The 18,772-nt window shown below is 47.0% G+C and overlaps 1 long non-coding RNA gene across 4 annotated transcripts in view; it reads right to left on the bottom strand.

Moving 5' to 3' along the window:
* The window catches only part of LOC114006520 (uncharacterized), a 43,331-nt gene extending 24,856 nt beyond the window's left edge, over positions 1-18,475 (bottom strand). For 3 of the 4 annotated variants that reach the window (XR_003548222.1, XR_003548220.1, XR_003548223.1), the window contains exons 1-4: positions 18,187-18,475; positions 12,958-13,062; positions 8,571-8,663; positions 6,807-6,875 (exon numbers count right to left, since the gene is read on the bottom strand). This is a non-coding gene — a long non-coding RNA (uncharacterized LOC114006520). The remainder of the gene's footprint in view (positions 1-6,806; positions 6,876-8,570; positions 8,664-12,957; positions 13,063-18,186) is intronic. The other variant, XR_003548221.1, reaches the window with a different exon arrangement.
* Between the last annotated feature and the right edge of the window lie 297 nt (positions 18,476-18,772).

Raw genomic sequence — 18,772 nt, 5'->3', positions numbered from 1 at the left:
TGAAAAGTTAGCGGAACTCATGTCCAAAGTTCCTGTGAAGAAACAGCAAAACGAATCTTTACTCAACAGTCTTACAATATGATCAGTCCTAAAGTCACCTCATGTTGGAAATCCTGATAATAGTTTAGTGCACAATTTAAATCTCGTTTAAAGAGATATTTCAGTGCTTCCTTCTCAATCTCCTGGCCTTCCAATAACAGCACAGAGATCTACATGTTCCAGATACAACCAGAATGGTTCAGACGTCTAAGTAGAGAATTAACAGAAGATGCATCCAGGCCCAGAGTAAGAAGAGTTGGTCCTTGTCTCCAACTGGAGTCCAATGATCCAGGAATGCTCGTCCCCTGGGTGGGCACCCTAGCTGGGGGATCCCGTCAAACAAGTGGGGGGCATGCCTATCCCTCCACACCGCAGTGCCCGTTCCAAGGTGGGGGGGGCACCCTGGGATTGGTGGCTCAAAGGGCCAGTCTGATTTTCGCTTCCCGGCCAACGTACCAAATGCTGCAGAAAACCAGATGGCAGGGGAACAAAAAGGCAGCACTCCGGAGAGACAGGGGTAACTCTTTAATATGCTGGCGGGCGCAGAGGGTTGAGCACAGTCTTATCTGAAAGTTGGGAAGGGGCGGTTTCCAGTGGGCTAAGGGGTAGCCTATTAGGAAGCAGCAGCCCAATGGGAAGATGTAGCCCGGAGTTTGTTCTCAGGAAGAACGGGTCAGATAAGTAGGGTGTTTAGCTTCTCAAGGTCTCGGGTTGTTTTATCACTTCAGAGGGGGAGAGGCAGAGGCAGAGAATTCACAGAGGCACAGAGGCCTGGAATAGCAACAGTTAGCCTTGGGCTACTCTGAGTTCCGGGGCCCAGCCACATCAAATTTGCATCTGTCTCCTGTAGAGCTTCTCCTCGAAGATCTGATAAGTAAAACTGAGCTCAAAATCTACTTTTGAGAGCATCATAACAATATGTACAAATCTTGCAAAATAATAATTGCAAAAATCTTACGTGACTTGAAAGATGAAATTTTGCAGACTGGACTGTTTACACAATCTTTTAATTATTTTCTATTAAATACATGGCACATAAAAATCTTCATCAAAGACATTTTTTGATTAAAAAAATACTAGTGCTTTGTTTCTGTGTAAGAAGGATGATCAAGTTGGGCATTTAAGGGAAGAGATTAACTACAATTTTCAAAAACTGAAGCAGACTCTTTTTATCTTCTTTCAGCATGTTCAGATCATTCTGTCTGCTGGGGGAGTATGGACAGCCTTTGATGATCTTTTATGCTGTACATTCAACTGAAGAATTATCTAAAGGACCAGCACATGGCATAATGGTTATGTTGCTGGACTCCCATGTAGTCAAACATGGTTCAAGTCCCAGACCCAGTGGCTTAAACTCACACCAGGTGCATGTGCATGTATGCCCAAAATCCTGAAAGGAAAATGGAGAAGGGATGGCAGCATGGCCATCCCCTCTTGGGGGTGATTTCTCACTTTCTATCTCACTATCTCTCCCTGTCTCTCCAGTGAGCTCAAGTGCCCTATAACAAAAATCCCTCTTTAAAAAAAAAAAAAAAAAAAAAGAACTATCCGGATTGAATCTGAATCAACACATCTAAAATTTTTTAGTGTAAGTGACAGGGCCTCTCCCTCTGGGGAGCTGGAAAGAATACTGTCTCATTGGGTGTTCTTCTAAAAACAAATGATTAATCTACACAGAAAAGGCCTCGACCCTCTTATTCATAAACAGAACTGACACTGTTCCATGCGGGACAGAGTATAAACCTGAAAAAACTGATCACATCATTTCTACCCTGGGGCCAGCATCATAGATTATATCACATTTGTCTTTATTTGATGCTCTTTTTGAAAGATTTGCAATATTTAATTGGGATGATAAAAAACTTAAGTGTGCCAGCCTATACCAGATATGTGTCTCTTTGTGATAGACCTTTGACAGCAATCTCTACTAAATAACTCAGGACAGGATTTCTTCCCTCTGTGTCTATCAAGTGATCATTCCTTTTCATTAAACTCTTTGTGACTGGTTTGATAAGAACTGTTGCATAGTGGAGCCAGCAGATGACATAGCGGTTATGTCACAGGACTCGCACATGGCCACCCATGGTTGAGTACAGGATCTGGTGGCTTGAAACTCACACCAGGTACCTACACATGTGTGCCTAAGATCCCAGGAAAAGAATGGAGAAGGGATTGAGGCATGGCCATCCACCCAGTGGGTGATTTCTCACTTTCCCTCTCACTGTCTCTCTGTCTCACTCTCTCCCCTTTGAGTGCAAAAACCTCTACAAATAAATAAATAACAATAACTGTTCAGTAGCATCCCTCAACTCTGAAAAAAAAAAATTGCAGATCAAATACCACATCTTAGCAAATTACTATTACAAATTTCTCTTTGCCAAAAACAAACAAACAAAAACCTCGATAAAATAAATCCCTGATGGAAGATCACAGTTTGCCCATCAGATCCAGGGAGGGTGAGCAGTACTGGGAAGACGGAAGAAGGGGAGGAGGTTAATTAAAGCTGTAATTTTTTTACTACACATAAAATTATACTTGACCTTTTTACATTAAGCCATATTTCCACGCATTACTTTTAGTATTGGAATGTTTCAAGTTTTCACGTATGCTGCTGCTTTCTTGATAAATCCAAGGGTAGCTGTCACGGGCTAATGTACACAAGAATTCAAGCACAGCGCTCTAGAGACCGTTGCCTTCCTGTCTATTACCCCAAGAAGAAACCTTTCAGAAATAACACAAAGCTGCAGCTTGTACCGAGTGTCAACTCCATCGACAAGAAATGCCTTGAGGGCCAGCAGGTGGTGTGCAGGTTTAAGGCGCTGGATCCCACATGGATGACTACAGGGTTCAAGTCCCTGACTGGGGGCTTGAAAACCATGCCAGGTGCGTGTGAGTGTGTGCCCAAAACTCCGAGTGGAGACTGAAGGAGAAGTGACCGGCAGCATGGCCATCCCCCCAGAGGATAAATTCTCACTTTCCCTCTCTGCCTCTCTTACTCTCTCACTCTATGTCTCTCTGTGGTGAGCACACATTCCCAACAGCCAAAACTAAAAGACTAAATAAATTCCTTGGAATCTGCTACATAAGGTCAAGTCAGCTCTCTGCACCGGTGCACGCTGGAAGCCTGTAGTTGATCACAGAAGCAAGGTACACAGAAGCTGTCTTCTACCAGACGCGAAGTTCCAGTGTGGGTAAACAGTAGTCCGACATCAATTCCTATTTGTTCGCGATTTGGAACTTCTACTACATGAAGCAGACATAATATCATCCCAGATTACAGACAAGTGGGAGTAGCTGGGCTGTCTTCCGTACAGAAAACATGACTTTATTGACATCAATTACAATTACTTTGAAAGACAACTGGTTCCACTTCTCAGCAGCTCTTAGAATTTCTGCCCCCGTAACGCGACTACACGGCACGCCAACATTTCTCTTTACTGGAGTGACATTTTGGATGAAGGATACAGGAAAGCACCTTGCTCAAAGCTAACTGAGCATTTTATAACCATTTCCAGAAGTGTGTTTGGAGGCTAAGAGGACAGCTGGCTACATCTGTTTCTCAACTGAAGAATTATCTAAAGGACCAGCACATGGCATAATGGTTATGTTGCTGGACTCCCATGTAGTCAAACATGGTTCAAGTCCCAGACCCAGTGGCTTAAACTCACACCAGGTGCATGTGCATGTATGCCCAAAATCCTGAAAGGAAAATGGAGAAGGGATGGCAGCATGGCCATCCCCTCTTGGGGGTGATTTCTCACTTTCTATCTCACTATCTCTCCCTGTCTCTCCAGTGAGCTCAAGTGCCCTATAACAAAAATCCCTCTTTAAAAAAAAAAAAAAAAAAAAAAGGTCACTTTCTCTGTCCATGGCTCTCTGTCTCTCTGATGAGCACACACACCCTATGGCAAAAAAAAAAAAAAAAAAAAAAAAAAAACCCCTTTAAAAAAAAAAAAAAAAAAAAAAAAGAACTATCCGGATTGAATCTGAATCAACACATCTAAAATTTTTTAGTGTAAGTGACAGGGCCTCTCCCTCTGGGGAGCTGGAAAGAATACTGTCTCATTGGGTGTTCTTCTAAAAACAAATGATTAATCTACACAGAAAAGGCCTCGACCCTCTTATTCATAAACAGAACTGACACTGTTCCATGCGGGACAGAGTATAAACCTGAAAAAACTGATCACATCATTTCTACCCTGGGGCCAGCATCATAGATTATATCACATTTGTCTTTATTTGATGCTCTTTTTGAAAGATTTGCAATATTTAATTGGGATGATAAAAAACTTAAGTGTGCCAGCCTATACCAGATATGTGTCTCTTTGTGATAGACCTTTGACAGCAATCTCTACTAAATAACTCAGGACAGGATTTCTTCCCTCTGTGTCTATCAAGTGATCATTCCTTTTCATTAAACTCTTTGTGACTGGTTTGATAAGAACTGTTGCATAGTGGAGCCAGCAGATGACATAGCGGTTATGTCACAGGACTCGCACATGGCCACCCATGGTTGAGTACAGGATCTGGTGGCTTGAAACTCACACCAGGTACCTACACATGTGTGCCTAAGATCCCAGGAAAAGAATGGAGAAGGGATTGAGGCATGGCCATCCACCCAGTGGGTGATTTCTCACTTTCTATCTCTCTGTCTGTTTCTGTCTCACTCTCTCCCCTTTGAGTGCAAAAACCTCTACAAATAAATAAATAACAATAACTGTTCAGTAGCATCCCTCAACTCTGAAAAAAAAAAATTGCAGATCAAATACCACATCTTAGCAAATTACTATTACAAATTTCTCTTTGCCAAAAACAAACAAACAAAAACCTCGATAAAATAAATCCCTGATGGAAGATCACAGTTTGCCCATCAGATCCAGGGAGGGTGAGCAGTACTGGGAAGACGGAAGAAGGGGAGGAGGTTAATTAAAGCTGTAATTTTTTTACTACACATAAAATTATACTTGACCTTTTTACATTAAGCCATATTTCCACGCATTACTTTTAGTATTGGAATGTTTCAAGTTTTCACGTATGCTGCTGCTTTCTTGATAAATCCAAGGGTAGCTGTCACGGGCTAATGTACACAAGAATTCAAGCACAGCGCTCTAGAGACCGTTGCCTTCCTGTCTATTACCCCAAGAAGAAACCTTTCAGAAATAACACAAAGCTGCAGCTTGTACCGAGTGTCAACTCCATCGACAAGAAATGCCTTGAGGGCCAGCAGGTGGTGTGCAGGTTTAAGGCGCTGGATCCCACATGGATGACTACAGGGTTCAAGTCCCTGACTGGGGGCTTGAAAACCATGCCAGGTGCGTGTGAGTGTGTGCCCAAAACTCCGAGTGGAGACTGAAGGAGAAGTGACCGGCAGCATGGCCATCCCCCCAGAGGATAAATTCTCACTTTCCCTCTCTGCCTCTCTTACTCTCTCACTCTATGTCTCTCTGTGGTGAGCACACATTCCCAACAGCCAAAACTAAAAGACTAAATAAATTCCTTGGAATCTGCTACATAAGGTCAAGTCAGCTCTCTGCACCGGTGCACGCTGGAAGCCTGTAGTTGATCACAGAAGCAAGGTACACAGAAGCTGTCTTCTACCAGACGCGAAGTTCCAGTGTGGGTAAACAGTAGTCCGACATCAATTCCTATTTGTTCGCGATTTGGAACTTCTACTACATGAAGCAGACATAATATCATCCCAGATTACAGACAAGTGGGAGTAGCTGGGCTGTCTTCCGTACAGAAAACATGACTTTATTGACATCAATTACAATTACTTTGAAAGACAACTGGTTCCACTTCTCAGCAGCTCTTAGAATTTCTGCCCCCGTAACGCGACTACACGGCACGCCAACATTTCTCTTTACTGGAGTGACATTTTGGATGAAGGATACAGGAAAGCACCTTGCTCAAAGCTAACTGAGCATTTTATAACCATTTCCAGAAGTGTGTTTGGAGGCTAAGAGGACAGCTGGCTACATCTGTTTCCAGAATGATTCAGGCCAGAAGAAGAAAGCACAGTCAACGCGTCTGTCTTTAAATGAGGCATCTGATTTGGAGAAATCGAGTGAAAATTTTAAACGTGGATTGCAATGTAGCCACACCTGACAACCTCAAAAATACAACGAAGCTTTGTTCATGGTGTGGTTCTTTTAAATTGTATGACTTTGCACAACAATTTTTAAAAAGTGAGGCATATTTTGCTAATTGTTGTATTTTGTTTCTATATGACAAGACAGAATGACCATGCACATCCCACATGTCCCATGTCCACAGAAAACACTGCAGTAAAGAGAGGCCGGCATTCTCACTTCTCTGACATGCCTGTGCATTTTTCTTTCCAACACTGGTTTTTGAGGTATCGAGAGCTCTCGCTATAAGGGTGCCTGCAGAGAATCTTAGGGATTTTTGTGAAAAGAATGTAACTTAGCTATCTAGCAGCAAATCTGTAGAATTATTTTCTCATCTGTGCTCCATGTGAACTTAAAAACATCAGCAGGTCTTCCTTTGCCTCCAATTTTTAGTACGTCTGCTACGATGTTACAAGTCTTAGGCAAATAAAAGAGAGGACTAAGGAACAAAGCTGACTGTCCCATGGCCAGAAGGCATCATGGCAGCTAGTGGGGACAGACTAAGAGCTGAGCCAGTGACTGACTGGAGCCCCAAAGATGCCCAGTCCCACCGATGCACTCATACACACACACCGGGTACCTACATTTTGCTTTAAAGATTATTTCAAAACGATTGAGATTTTTTTAGACACTCACCTCCTTTAATGGCTCCTCAGGCCTGTCAGCGTTGATGAACCCACAGCTAGGAGATGGATCCTAGGACACCTGATGAAAGGCACTCTGGTGAGAACTTTACAAGCTTTGAGAAGGGGGGACCAGCAGATGGCGTAATGGTTACTTCACTAGACTCCCACGTCATCGACAGTTCGAATGCCAGACCTGGTAGCTTGAAAGTCATGCCAGGTGCGTGTGCGTGTGTGGCCAAAATCCCGAGAGGAGAGTGGAGGTGAAGGGGCTGTGGCACGGCCATCCCCCCCGGGGGGCGATTTCTTGCTTTCTGTCTGTCTCTCTAGCAAGCACATACGCCTTAAGGCAAAAACCTCTCAAAAATTAAAAAAAAAAAAAAAAAAAAACCTTTCAGAAGAGTTTGTTTGGAGTGGCTTTTCGTTGGTAGGCTTGTCTGAGAACACTGGCCCTGCCTGCGTGTGCTGTCTTAACACCACTCTCTTCTAACCTGTGGCCTCGTGTCCTAGAAGGTCTGGATGCTATTCCAATCATTCCGCCTGATGGCATCCCGGAATGAATTCCTCCCTGGGATTCATGGGCCCATATATAGTCGTCCTGGGATTTGTGGGCTCCACAGCCTCGGATCCAACCAACTGTGACCCAAAATACTCGGGGGGAAAGATGAGAGCCAGCCCCGATAGCCTTGTGGTTGACAGAGTTGGATCCCACTGGGTTGTTCATGGTTCAAATCCCAGCCCTAATAGCTTGATAAACACACTGGCATGGGCCGTTTGGGAGCATAAAGTAGCTAAAGTGGCTGGAACCCTTAGGGTCAACTGAGCAGTTTGAGTCCTGGACCCGGCAGCTTGTAAAACACACCTGGCACATGTGCATGTATGCCCAGAAATTCCGAAGGAAAGGGAGGAGAAGGGATTGCAGCATGGTCATACCCCCCCCAGAGGGATGCTTGCTCTCTCTCTCTTTTTTCTCTGATGAGCACATGTCTTTTAGCAAATTAAACACACACACACACACACGCACGCATACACACCAGGCATATTACGTGTGCCCAAAATCTCAACAGGATGGAGAACGGAGAAGGGATTGTGGCATGACTATGCCCTGCCCTCTTCCCTAGTGCTTTTCCCTTCTCATTGTCTCTTCTCTCTGGCCAGTGCACACATCCCCTGATTATTATTATTATTTTTTTACGTAATACTAACAATTTTTTAAAAATACAGGCTGGACAGTGGGGCAGCAGTAAAACGCAATGCTCTGGCAAGGCAGACCCATGTAGAAAGTCTCCTGCTTCATGTCCAGAGAACCTCCCCTCTAAGAATACCAGACACATGTGTGGCCACGATCCAGACTGGCTTGATCTGGGCATGGATGACCGCATCCAAGACCCTGTGGAAGATGCTGTCTCTCTGTCTCTTCTGTATACATGGGAGAGATAAACCCTGAAGAAAGTAACAAACTTAAAAAACCAGTAGAGCATCTATTTACATATTGATGTTGCTTTGGTGTAACATAAGTGAAGGAGATGACAGTAAACAGGAAGACGTGCGCGGCTTGTATGCAAATACTATTACATTTCATACAAGGGACTTGAGCGTGTACGGCTCTCGGCGTCCGCGAGGGGGTCCTGGAAGGGATGACTGTCCTCACAACTGGGAAAAGGGTGGAAATGCTCCTGAAGAAGGCCATCCTGTTGGCTTGGCCTCCCTAAAGGCATCGTTCATGCTTTTTAAACCCATTCTTTAATTCGCTAAAACACAAAAGTGTCATACTGACCTTGAAAGTCCTTTGAGACTTCAAAATCAATCTAATCCCATAGTCTGGAAATGACTGAGGCAACAGGACCACACACCAACTCGTTTTCAAACGCTACAATAAAAAGGGTACAAAATGCTTGCCGACTGATAGACCATCATATGATTAGGCACCAAGCTAAGGCCGTCATTCGCAAAATTCTTAATAAGAAATTAGAGAAGAGATGGGATACAAGATACATCCAAAACCGATACCTGTTAACTAGTTCAACAATAAGCAGAAATGACAGAGAGAAGACTATTTATAAAAGTATTCATGGCTGGTCCTGCAGTGCGGAGTGTAGCCCTGCACATAGCTGCCAGATTACGTATCATTGCGGTTTGAATCATTCGCTACAAAATCAACTTAAAGAACACACCGGGCGCATGTATGTGCATGCCCCAAATTCTGATGGGATGAAGAAATGAAGGAAACAGGGGTATGACATAAGCATGCCTCATTGGGGGGTGATCTCTCTCTCTCTCTCTCTCTCTCTTCCTCCTCAACCCCATCTCTCACTTTTTCTCTCTGGAAAGTACATGTGCCCTCCGGCAATTAAAAAGAAATATGTATTGAAAAATATGGGCCCAGCCTATGATTTGGTAGTTAAAATGGTTATGTCCCACATTGCTGACCACCCAGTTGAGACTCAGACCCTGCAACGTGAAAAACATGCTGGGCATGTGTGCATACATGCCCAACATACCCAGAGGAGGGAGAAATGGTGAAGGGATTGCACATGACCATGCTGCCCTGGGGCGGGTGGTTTCTTGTTCTCCCTCCCTCACCTACTCTCTGTTGAGCACACATGTTCTCTGGCAAGTTACAAAAGCAAAAACAACAAAAAAAAAAAAAAAAGAAAAAGAACCAATGGAGTAATAAGTCATGTCTAAGATCTATATTTAAAAACACGAACGTTTGAGAAAGATTGGTTGTGAGAGAACGGCTGAGAAACATAACCCGGACTGAAATATTGGATACATTCATGCTGCTAATCCTTAAGAATCCGTTAGGATGCAAAATGCACTTTGGAGTAAATCCCAGCAGAATCTTTTCTTTCTTTGAATTTGACGAGCATTTACCCAAAAAGGAAAAGAAAAATGGTAAAAGCGTGAAGGGCTGTTTCAAGAATACCGAGGAAGTTCTCTCCCTGTGAGACATGTAATTGTATTGTGGTTGATACAGTGGTTAAAATAGTGTGGTTCGAGTACAAGTTCTGGGCCAACTAATGAGCAGATTCGGACAGCCCTTAGAACTATTACCTGTGTTTTTAAAGGTGTAACTCTGTGGACTGACCCCATAGCACAGTGGCTGACCCCTATGCATAAGGAGTTGGATGCTGCATGGCCAACCACGGTGTGAATCCCGGCCCCAGCAGCTTGAAAAACTCACCTGGCAACGTGTGTGCATGCCCAATCCCGACGGGATGGGGAAACGGAAGAAAAAGGACTGCAGAATGATAAAAGACCGTCCTTTGGGGGGTGCTTCCTCTCTCTTTCTCTCCCTGTCTCTCTGGCAGGTGCACGCGCTCTCTAGCAATGAAAAAAAAAAAAATAATAAAATAAGGACTAAAGTCTGAGAAAGAACTCACCGGAAAGCAATGGTTAATAGTAGACTTATCTAAAAATAAAATTAGATGGCGCTCTACGGGAAGGGATGAAGTTTTGATCCCTTTTCACACCATACATCAAATCCCAGCACAGTAAATGTAAAAAACGAATCCAAAAATATGTAGGAGGAAATACGGGCATATATTTAACTGATGGCTCAAGGAGCAAAGGCTTTCTGCACGTGAAGTGAGCGGAAGCGCTCATAATCGAAGAGTGAGTTACTTAAAAATGTATCCAAAAGCTTACATAAAATGTAAGGGGAAACAATAAACTGATGAAAGATATTTGAAGGGAGGGCAGCCAGGGCGGGGCACGCTGCTAATATGCTGTGTTCTACAGGTTGAAACCGCATGGCGGATGTGGGTTTGATGCCCTCAAGAGTGGGCAATGGTGGCAAATCCCTACAATCCTGGTGACCTGGGGAGGAGGCTGAGGCAGAAGCATTGTGACTAATGGGGCCTTGTCTTAAAAAAAAAAAAAAAGGTAATTAACAAGGAGTTAACAGACTTAACATAGTAAATACTACTCAAATATTGATCATCTTATACATCGTTAAAAAAAAATCACGCCTACAGAGAACTCAGGCATGCTGTTCTTAGGGAGAAAGAGGGAATAAAAATTCTGCAGTGAAACCCATGAGAAATGTTTCATCTCAAGGTTAATCAGAAGAAAAAAATAATAAAATAAAACGCATGCCAGCCAAGTGAAAGCATTTTGCAGTTAATAATTCTATTTGAATGATATGTGCTGTTGAGCAGGTGACGTAGGGTAGCCCCAGGAAGACAGGGCGTGGTTCTGCTCTCCTAGAGAGGTTGCCTCTGGGAAGAGCTTACTGACAGCTCCAGCTGCTTTGCCCCCTGGGCATCCCCAGACAGAGCTTCTGCAAGACCAGGGTCATCATGCAGCCCATGCCATCCGTCATGATTCTAGGGGTGAAAATACAAAAGCCCGGGGCACTTCATTTACACATTTACAGCTAACCACTGAATCCTATTTAACTAAATTCTCAAAGGGCAGCCCTTCCTACCCAGGTACTCTTGGCAGGGCCACCTCAAGAAGTGGCCAAAGCACACGACTTGTGCTGATCCCCCGAGGCCCAAACGTCTGAGCCAAAGAACCTAACATCTAGCCTCTAAGGGACTGAGGAAGTTATCAGAGGGGCAGATCAAAAGGTCGCATCCTTTCTTGGGGACTGCTCCCCCATCCGTTTGTGCTCTTCCCTCTCTGCTTTAATCCCAGGATTCACTGGGACCAGCTGAGACACACTCTAAGAAAATCATTCGGATGTTTTCTTAACTCTCACCATAGTGAGAAATAGATTTAATGTGGGTACCCATCACCCCTATTGTGGTTCCCAAAGATAAAACAGGATTTTGCAAAAATCCTCCCCTGTGCAGAGCACTGTGGAATTTTTGTCTAATTTTTTTTTAAACATTTATCCATGCTTTTTTTTTTTTAAAAAAAAGAATTATTTAACTTTATTTATTATTATTATCATTATTATTTTCCAGTTTGATCAGAGAGAGAGAGAGGAAGTGAGAAAGCAAGCCACCAGGTCCGAGACTTGAACCGTGGTCAGCCATGTGGGAGTCCAGCGCCCTCAGCCACCATGCCACTTGCCGGCCCCCGGTTTCACAGCCATTCATTGGTGATGGACACTAAAACTCCTGCAGGAGGCAGATGATGTCCTGCCGGCACCCGGGCATCCTGGCCGCCTCCTCGTAGGTGTTGGAGACAGACCCGTCTGCCTCACCGGTCCTGTCCCCCTGTGGTGCAGCACCAGACTGAACCATCAGGGACCAGGGATCAGATGCTGGAAAAGCTGCTTCTGGGACTTGGGGTGCAGAGAGTGCACTGGCTGACTGGTTCGGTGGACTGTCCGTCCTGTGGCTGCGTTACAGAAGCTTCCCTTCGTCCCCTGCTCACCTCTGCATACTTCCTGTCACTTTTTAGGTTGGGGGGGGGCAAAACTCTCCCGGTCCCTTGTGACAAGGGGTGGAGACACATCAGAAGAGCAGGGATTGGCCAAGGAGGCCTGCTACAAGGTATGTGGATAGCTTTCGTATCCCGTATCCAGATCCAAAGTCGATATGCAGAGTAGAACTGCTTTCTCTAAGCCTTTGCCACGGACCCCTTGCTCCTCCCTGCTGAAGAGACACTTTTACCCCATGGGACAATTGCTCTAAGACTCCCCGGTGGATTCTGAACTTCAAATAAAGACGAGCTTATCATCCAATTTCTGAATGACTGGAGTGTAGGGGCAGCTGGGAGGATTCTTCAACTCCAGCTTCAAGCCAGTGAGCCTGAGCTTCTCAGACTTCCTTTCACTTCAGACCCACACGCAAAATAGATTGGCCTCTCCCCCACCCTACGCTTTCCTGTCTCAGGGCAAGAAACTCTGTCTGAAAGGTCCCTAGGGAGGCATGAAGCATAAAAGGGACCGTGTGGCCTCCAAAGGCCTCCAGCAATCCCTGCTTCAGAAGGGACGGAAGCTTGTCCCATCCACCGAGCCAAGCGTTTACGGTCACATTGCTGCCAGCCTCAGCAGCAGCATCCTGCAGATTGCCAGTACCCTGGCACTACCCAGGCAGCCCCAGGTCTCAGGGCAAGGCCGAGTCAGGGCATGACCCAGCGAGGGTGGTGTTCACTGCTGCCAAGTGAAGTTGGGAGCCCTTCCTTTTGTTCTCTGCTCTTGCTGAGTCTTCTCTCCTGCACCTAAAACCCAGGGCCTGGACCAGTCTCCACCACCCAAGAGTTACCTTCATCTACATCTGTGGTTCAAGTCACTGCAGGGTCTCCCAAGGGCTTACCAGGCCGCCATCCTCCACAGACATTGAGGGAGTGCCCGGTGCACCACGCTCGAGCTTGAGGAAGTGGCAAAAAAAAAAAAAATCCAAATGTCAGGCAGTCCAGGAGCCCACAATGTCACTGGGAAGACATAATTAATACTGGAAAAATAGTTACGCTAGTCCAAGCAACACATGAGTGCCCACGAAAGGCCAAGATAGGTGTTTAGGGTGCGAGGTGATTGGGACATCAGGGCAGCGGTATGAATAGGCAGGTCTAAGCCAGGACTGGAGGGAAAGCCATCAGAGCGTGTGTTGGGGGGATGAGAGGGACACGAGGAAGTGATGTCAGTCAAGCTAAAGAGACTGTTGATGAGCTAGGAAATGAGGATGCAGGGAAGCCTTCTCCAATCACCTGCGGGTTGATGTTGGCTTCGCTCTGAAATCACAAAAATAGTTACCCTTCTAGAAATGTACCCACAACCTGGAAGCAACAGTGACTATCTAAGCAGTGACTACAGTTTCCAGGGGCCCTATGAGGACATCGGCAATGTGACCCAGTTCCAGGAGCCCAAGGATAATGAAAGCATGAAGATGGCATTAGTCCCAACCTCCCAGAGCCACCAAGAATGGGCCTCCCCATGCAGGAAGCCTCCCTGGGTTGCTTTTCTGCCTCCTCTGTCTCCTTGTCTTCCTCCCACATAGTGATGCCTGTTATTCCCCTGGGCCCTAAATGAGAAATTCAGCTTCAGGACCTAGTGCGGGCAGGAAGCAGGTCAAGCAGAAAGATTAGCACTTGGACTGGGCTGGCTACTGGATGAAAAAGCACTTAAAATCTCTTCCAAATCCCAAATCAGTTAAGTCTCCTTACTCCTACCCAAATCCATCCCGTCTCCGAGGTTGCCAAGGTGCTCAGATGACCGGCCACTGCCTCATTTCCCAGTCATGGTGGCTAGGTGTGGCCAGTGACTGCGTCCTGTCCCAGGTGACAGAGGGGACGTATGCACGTCCAGGTTGCCATGAAACCTGTAAGACGCTCTCTTCCATGTTTTTCCCCACATCCCACACGCTGCGACAGTGATGACCATGGTGATAGCAACCCCTGGGAACTGCTATGGAACGTGGCAGAGCCGCTGGCGGTCTGACCCCCAAGGGAATGCCTCGAGCCGAACTTCCTCCCCCACTCCCACTCCGAGTCTGGCCCATCTTCCCTGGACTTCTCGCTGAGAGAGAAATGTCTACCGTGTCTGATGTATTCAAATCAGTGCGAGAGTAAGAGGACATCCCATTTTAGCCCAATGAAAGGAGCCATTTATTAAGCTAGCGACTGCAAGAGGACTTCTGTCACTCCAAAACCTTGCAGCCTTGAAGCAGGGGTGGGGGGGAGGGAAGGTTTAAAAAGGCAAAAACCACAAATGGGGGGGAAAAAAAAAAACAAAAAAAACCCCTGCACATCTAAGAAAGTACAGGCCTTGAGTTAAGAGAAAGCAGTTAACAAAAGCCAAAAAAGGAGGTTATCAGAAACAACAGTTATAATTGGCTGGACAGTTACAGTTGGATGTATCCGCTTGTGATAAACGGTGCATCGGCTGGTGGTCAATATTTGCTTAGGAAGACAGGGATGGATGGCAGTGTCATCTACCGGTGACAAGCATTCAGTGAGGGATTTTCAGGAGGCACATCCAGGTCAGGTGACAGGGAAAAGGAAAGGGCAGTGCAGTCATGTTCAAAATGGAGAAAGCTCCTGCTTCACTGAGCTGTTCTATTTTGGACCTGCTTGTTTTAGCGCTTGGCCTACCCTAACCCTAACACAAACTCAAAGACCTGAGTTTTCCAGTCAACTGAGTGGCTCAGAGCGATGACACTAGGTATTGGCAACCTAGAGAAAGGGCAACCGGTAGAAATGTACATGAAGGCTTACATATTCATACAGCTCCTCTAGAATCTTTTGGAGGCTGTCAGCCTCTGCTAGCTGAATTCGAAGATAGATTTGGAAATTCATTCTGAGGTCTGTTGTTCAACCAACACCTCCTGAGAGAACGACTACTAGAAAAGGGACTAGATGCAAAAGTGAAGAACCCAGCCCCTGCCCTAATGGATTTGCCACAAAGTAGAGAGGGTAGCAACAGTTTGGTAGGAAACCGCCCTTTCTTCCTGCCTGGCTCAGCTGTGTCTCAGCGGTAGGTACACCTGGTTTGATCCTGACTCGGTCATGAACGCGTCCACTGAGCTCAGAGCAGGGCCCTGGGATACACAGCCTCACCCTGCTGTTGATACCATGGTCACCATGGTTTCAAATGTCCCCTCCCAGAGACCAAAAACAATCCAATATGGTAACCAAACCGGTGCCTGCCTCCCATACTTCTTGGGGCATACCAATGGATTGGTGAATGGTGTGTCTCTTCCCTTCTTGGAATTCTCTTTCGAGAAGGTAACTGTCTTAGGAAGGAAACTCCGCTGTCAGCATAGCGGCGTCCATGACCGACAGAAGGGCTAGGGGTACCTGACTACAGAAAGACGCTTCCCGTCGGTCAGCTGCTAAGACGTCCTCGGACCCTATGGGGTGTTGACAGAGCTGGCATTCCAACACACATGCAAAGAGTGTGCTGGCGTGTTGCACATCGGAGACCGCAACGTACAGCTTCTCCCAGGTTCCTATTAAAGTGGCCCCAGATATGCCCGCACCAGGAGGACCCTCCCCAACTGCTCTACTCATGATGGTGGAGGGAAAAGCACGTTCTTCTAGAAGCCCTTGTCTGAAGAGGAAGGCAATGAAACCACTGGCCCCTCACTCTGAGGGGTGACAAGGAACCATCCCAGCAGCATTCATCCCCATCCACCCACCCACCCTCAAGTTCTAATGATAGCTTACACCCCCTTCTCAGGAGACAGGACTCACCCACCTGGTGAATGCAAAGCCCTTGACTTTGCTGAGCACTGTCAGGGGTTCGGTCATGCAAGCCTGGGCAGGGGACAGCGGAGCACTGTGAGGCTCGACCTGACAGAGTGGGCAGTCCCCCTCCCGGCAGGAGAGGAAGCAGTGATGGCAAGTGAGGAGAGGGGAGCTGAGGACACTTGTGAAGGAGTGTATCTAGCTCAGTGTCAGACCGGCCCCCTCGTAGAAGCAGAAGAAGAGTCGGCAGAAGCCCAAGCAATGTCCGATGCCAGGTGGTCTGGGAAAATGAGCAGTGAGGCTGCTTTTCCGAAGTTCCTAACTCAGGCAGCATGAATTCAAGCACAAGTCAGAGGCCAGGGAACAGCGAGACACACCCCCCTGCAGGTTTCTCAACGGGAATCTGAGGACGCACTCTGGCCTTCTGTAGATTGGTGGCCTGGAGCACTGGTCACCCCACATGCTGCAGACACCAGGGCACCCCTGCCCCTGCTGCTAGGACAGGCAGGAGCAGCCCATCCAGTGGCCTAAATGGCAGCCTCGCCAGGCATGCATGTCTAAATGGAACTCAGACACTTAGACGTTTCAAGAGACACTAAACTGCAATCATGCAAATAGGTGACACATCCCATCTCTTCATCCATGCACTGGGACGGAGATGCAAGTGAATGTGTCCAGAAGATACTACGGCTGGAGCGAGTCTTTCCTCAATGGCCATTACGCTTCTGAGGTGAGCTACCTAACGCCCAGCGAGGTCGTCACCTGGTCTCGGATCCTCACATTCCAGGAGAGAACTTCTCCTGCCGTGCTCTTGGCTGACGTTGGGGCCACCTGGGCAGTGAGCCACAGGCCGCCTCGGACCACCTGCAGCCCACCTCCTCACCCTCCACCCAGCGTCGTCCCCTGGGTGAAAAACCTCCGGTGCCCCACACTGAGCTCTGGATTGCTATGCAACCTGCCCTACCCTGCAGGTATGAGCGTGGCAGAGGGCTCTGCCCAGCCCCCGAGAGCTAGTGATAGGAGGTAAAGAAACTCCATGCACCTTGGGCTGCTGGAGTGGGGTCGGGGGTCCAGCGTAAGGAAGAGTAAAGTTCTACTCTGATGACATAGGAAGGTGAAAGATTCCCACATGTGTCCCATGCAGGGAAACAGAATGTTGAAATCTACAGGCACTGGGCATTTTTTTTTTTCTCTTTTTTCCCTCACTTTGGTCTTATTTGTAGGCTGGTTATGTCTCTGGTGCCCAAAACAGGACTTGGCATATAAGAGGTGCTCAGTAAATATTTGTGAAATGAATGAATGAATGAATAAAGGGATAAATCAGTTTCTTACAAACCGAAAAGGAGACCTGTGGAATCGCAGTTATAGAGGGCCCAAACTAGCAGACTTGCCCAAGGCAGTTCTCAAAAAGTCCAGCTGTCGAGACCACGGGGATGGCCAGAGGCGGTGTGAGGACTCCCCCCCACCACCACCCAGCCTTTGCAAGCTCAGAAAGCTGGTTTTCCTCGGTATCCAAAACTGATGAAAGCCCAAGCCCAAGGTAACAATTAGAAAACAAGAGAAACACCTCTGTTGTAGGGATTAAGAGCATGGGGGTGCAGGCCTACCTCCCTCCTCTCCGAACCCCTGCAGTCTAACGGCCCCCTCCCGCCTCATGACTCTTCCCCTCTCCTTCTGAGCTGTTCCTTGTCTCCAAAGATCTGGTGGAAACTATAGACTCAGCAGCAGGTAAGTGTAGATCCCTGCTCACAAGGCGCTCTCGGGTGGTCTGGATGCACCAGCCTCCCCCACCCTCAGCCCAGAGCCCAAACTCTCCCCCAAGATGGGCTCGGCTTGTTTCCCAGCTGCCCTGAAGCTGGCAAAGAGCCTCACTATGAGACAGGGATGAGAGAAGGAGCTAAGACTTCCACGTCTAGAAACGGCCTCCTCGAGCCATCCACCGAGGATAGTTAGCTAAGGAAGGAAGCGTGGGATATTTAGAAAGAAGGATGTTCTTAAAGGCATCAATGAGGTGACAACGGGAGGAGGGATGACGGGGCAGAGCGAGTCATAGAGAACAGAACCCAGGACAGTACGCCCAGTGCCCCAAGCTGCTTATGCTTCGAGGGTGCTAGTGGATCCGGCTGAATCTGCTGAGAGGCTGAGCTGTGCTGACTGGCTCAGGGAGGTCTTGGCCCAGCACCCACCAAAGTTGGGGACATATTTGGGACCTGTTTTTTTTTTTTTTTTTTTTAAATTTTTATACTGACCCTGAAGGGTTACACTTTCAGAAAAGGATGAACCCAGAACTAAACCCACGCTCCAGGTACCTGCAAACACAGCCTTCTGCCCTCAGGTTGATCCAGGGGTCCTCGAGACGGTGAATTTGGACTGTGGTGGTCCCAGTCGGTAGTGTCATATGGCGGTAGCAGAGAAAAGTCTTCTCTCGGAGAAGATGAGATCATCCTAACCCTCGACTTATTCCTACAGAGAAAGATCTACATTGTAAGTCCTTCCCCACCAAAGCTCCTGAAAGAGCAGTTAATCCCCCCAATCCCCACCCACCACACATGCACAAAGGCTCTCGGACGCTGTCCCCAAAGGATATGGGAATGTCATCTGGCCCCCCCCCCCAAAAAGGGGGGGAAATTTTGGGGCCTTTTTTTTTTTTTTTTTTTTTTTTAATTTTTATACTGACCCTGAAGGGTTACACTTTCAGAAAAGGATGAACCCAGAACTAAACCCACGCTCCAGGTACCTGCAAACACAGCCTTCTGCCCTCAGGTTGATCCAGGGGTCCTCGAGACGGTGAATTTGGACTGTGGTGGTCCCAGTCGGTAGTGTCATATGGCGGTAGCAGAGAAAAGTCTTCTCTCGGAGAAGATGAGATCATCCTAACCCTCGACTTATTCCTAC

Source organism: Tupaia chinensis, unplaced genomic scaffold, assembly GCF_000334495.1.
Source record: "Tupaia chinensis unplaced genomic scaffold, TupChi_1.0 Scaffold000078_1, whole genome shotgun sequence".
Lineage (NCBI taxonomy): Eukaryota > Metazoa > Chordata > Mammalia > Scandentia > Tupaiidae > Tupaia > Tupaia belangeri.
This window is presented reverse-complemented; position numbering and strand designations above follow the sequence as displayed.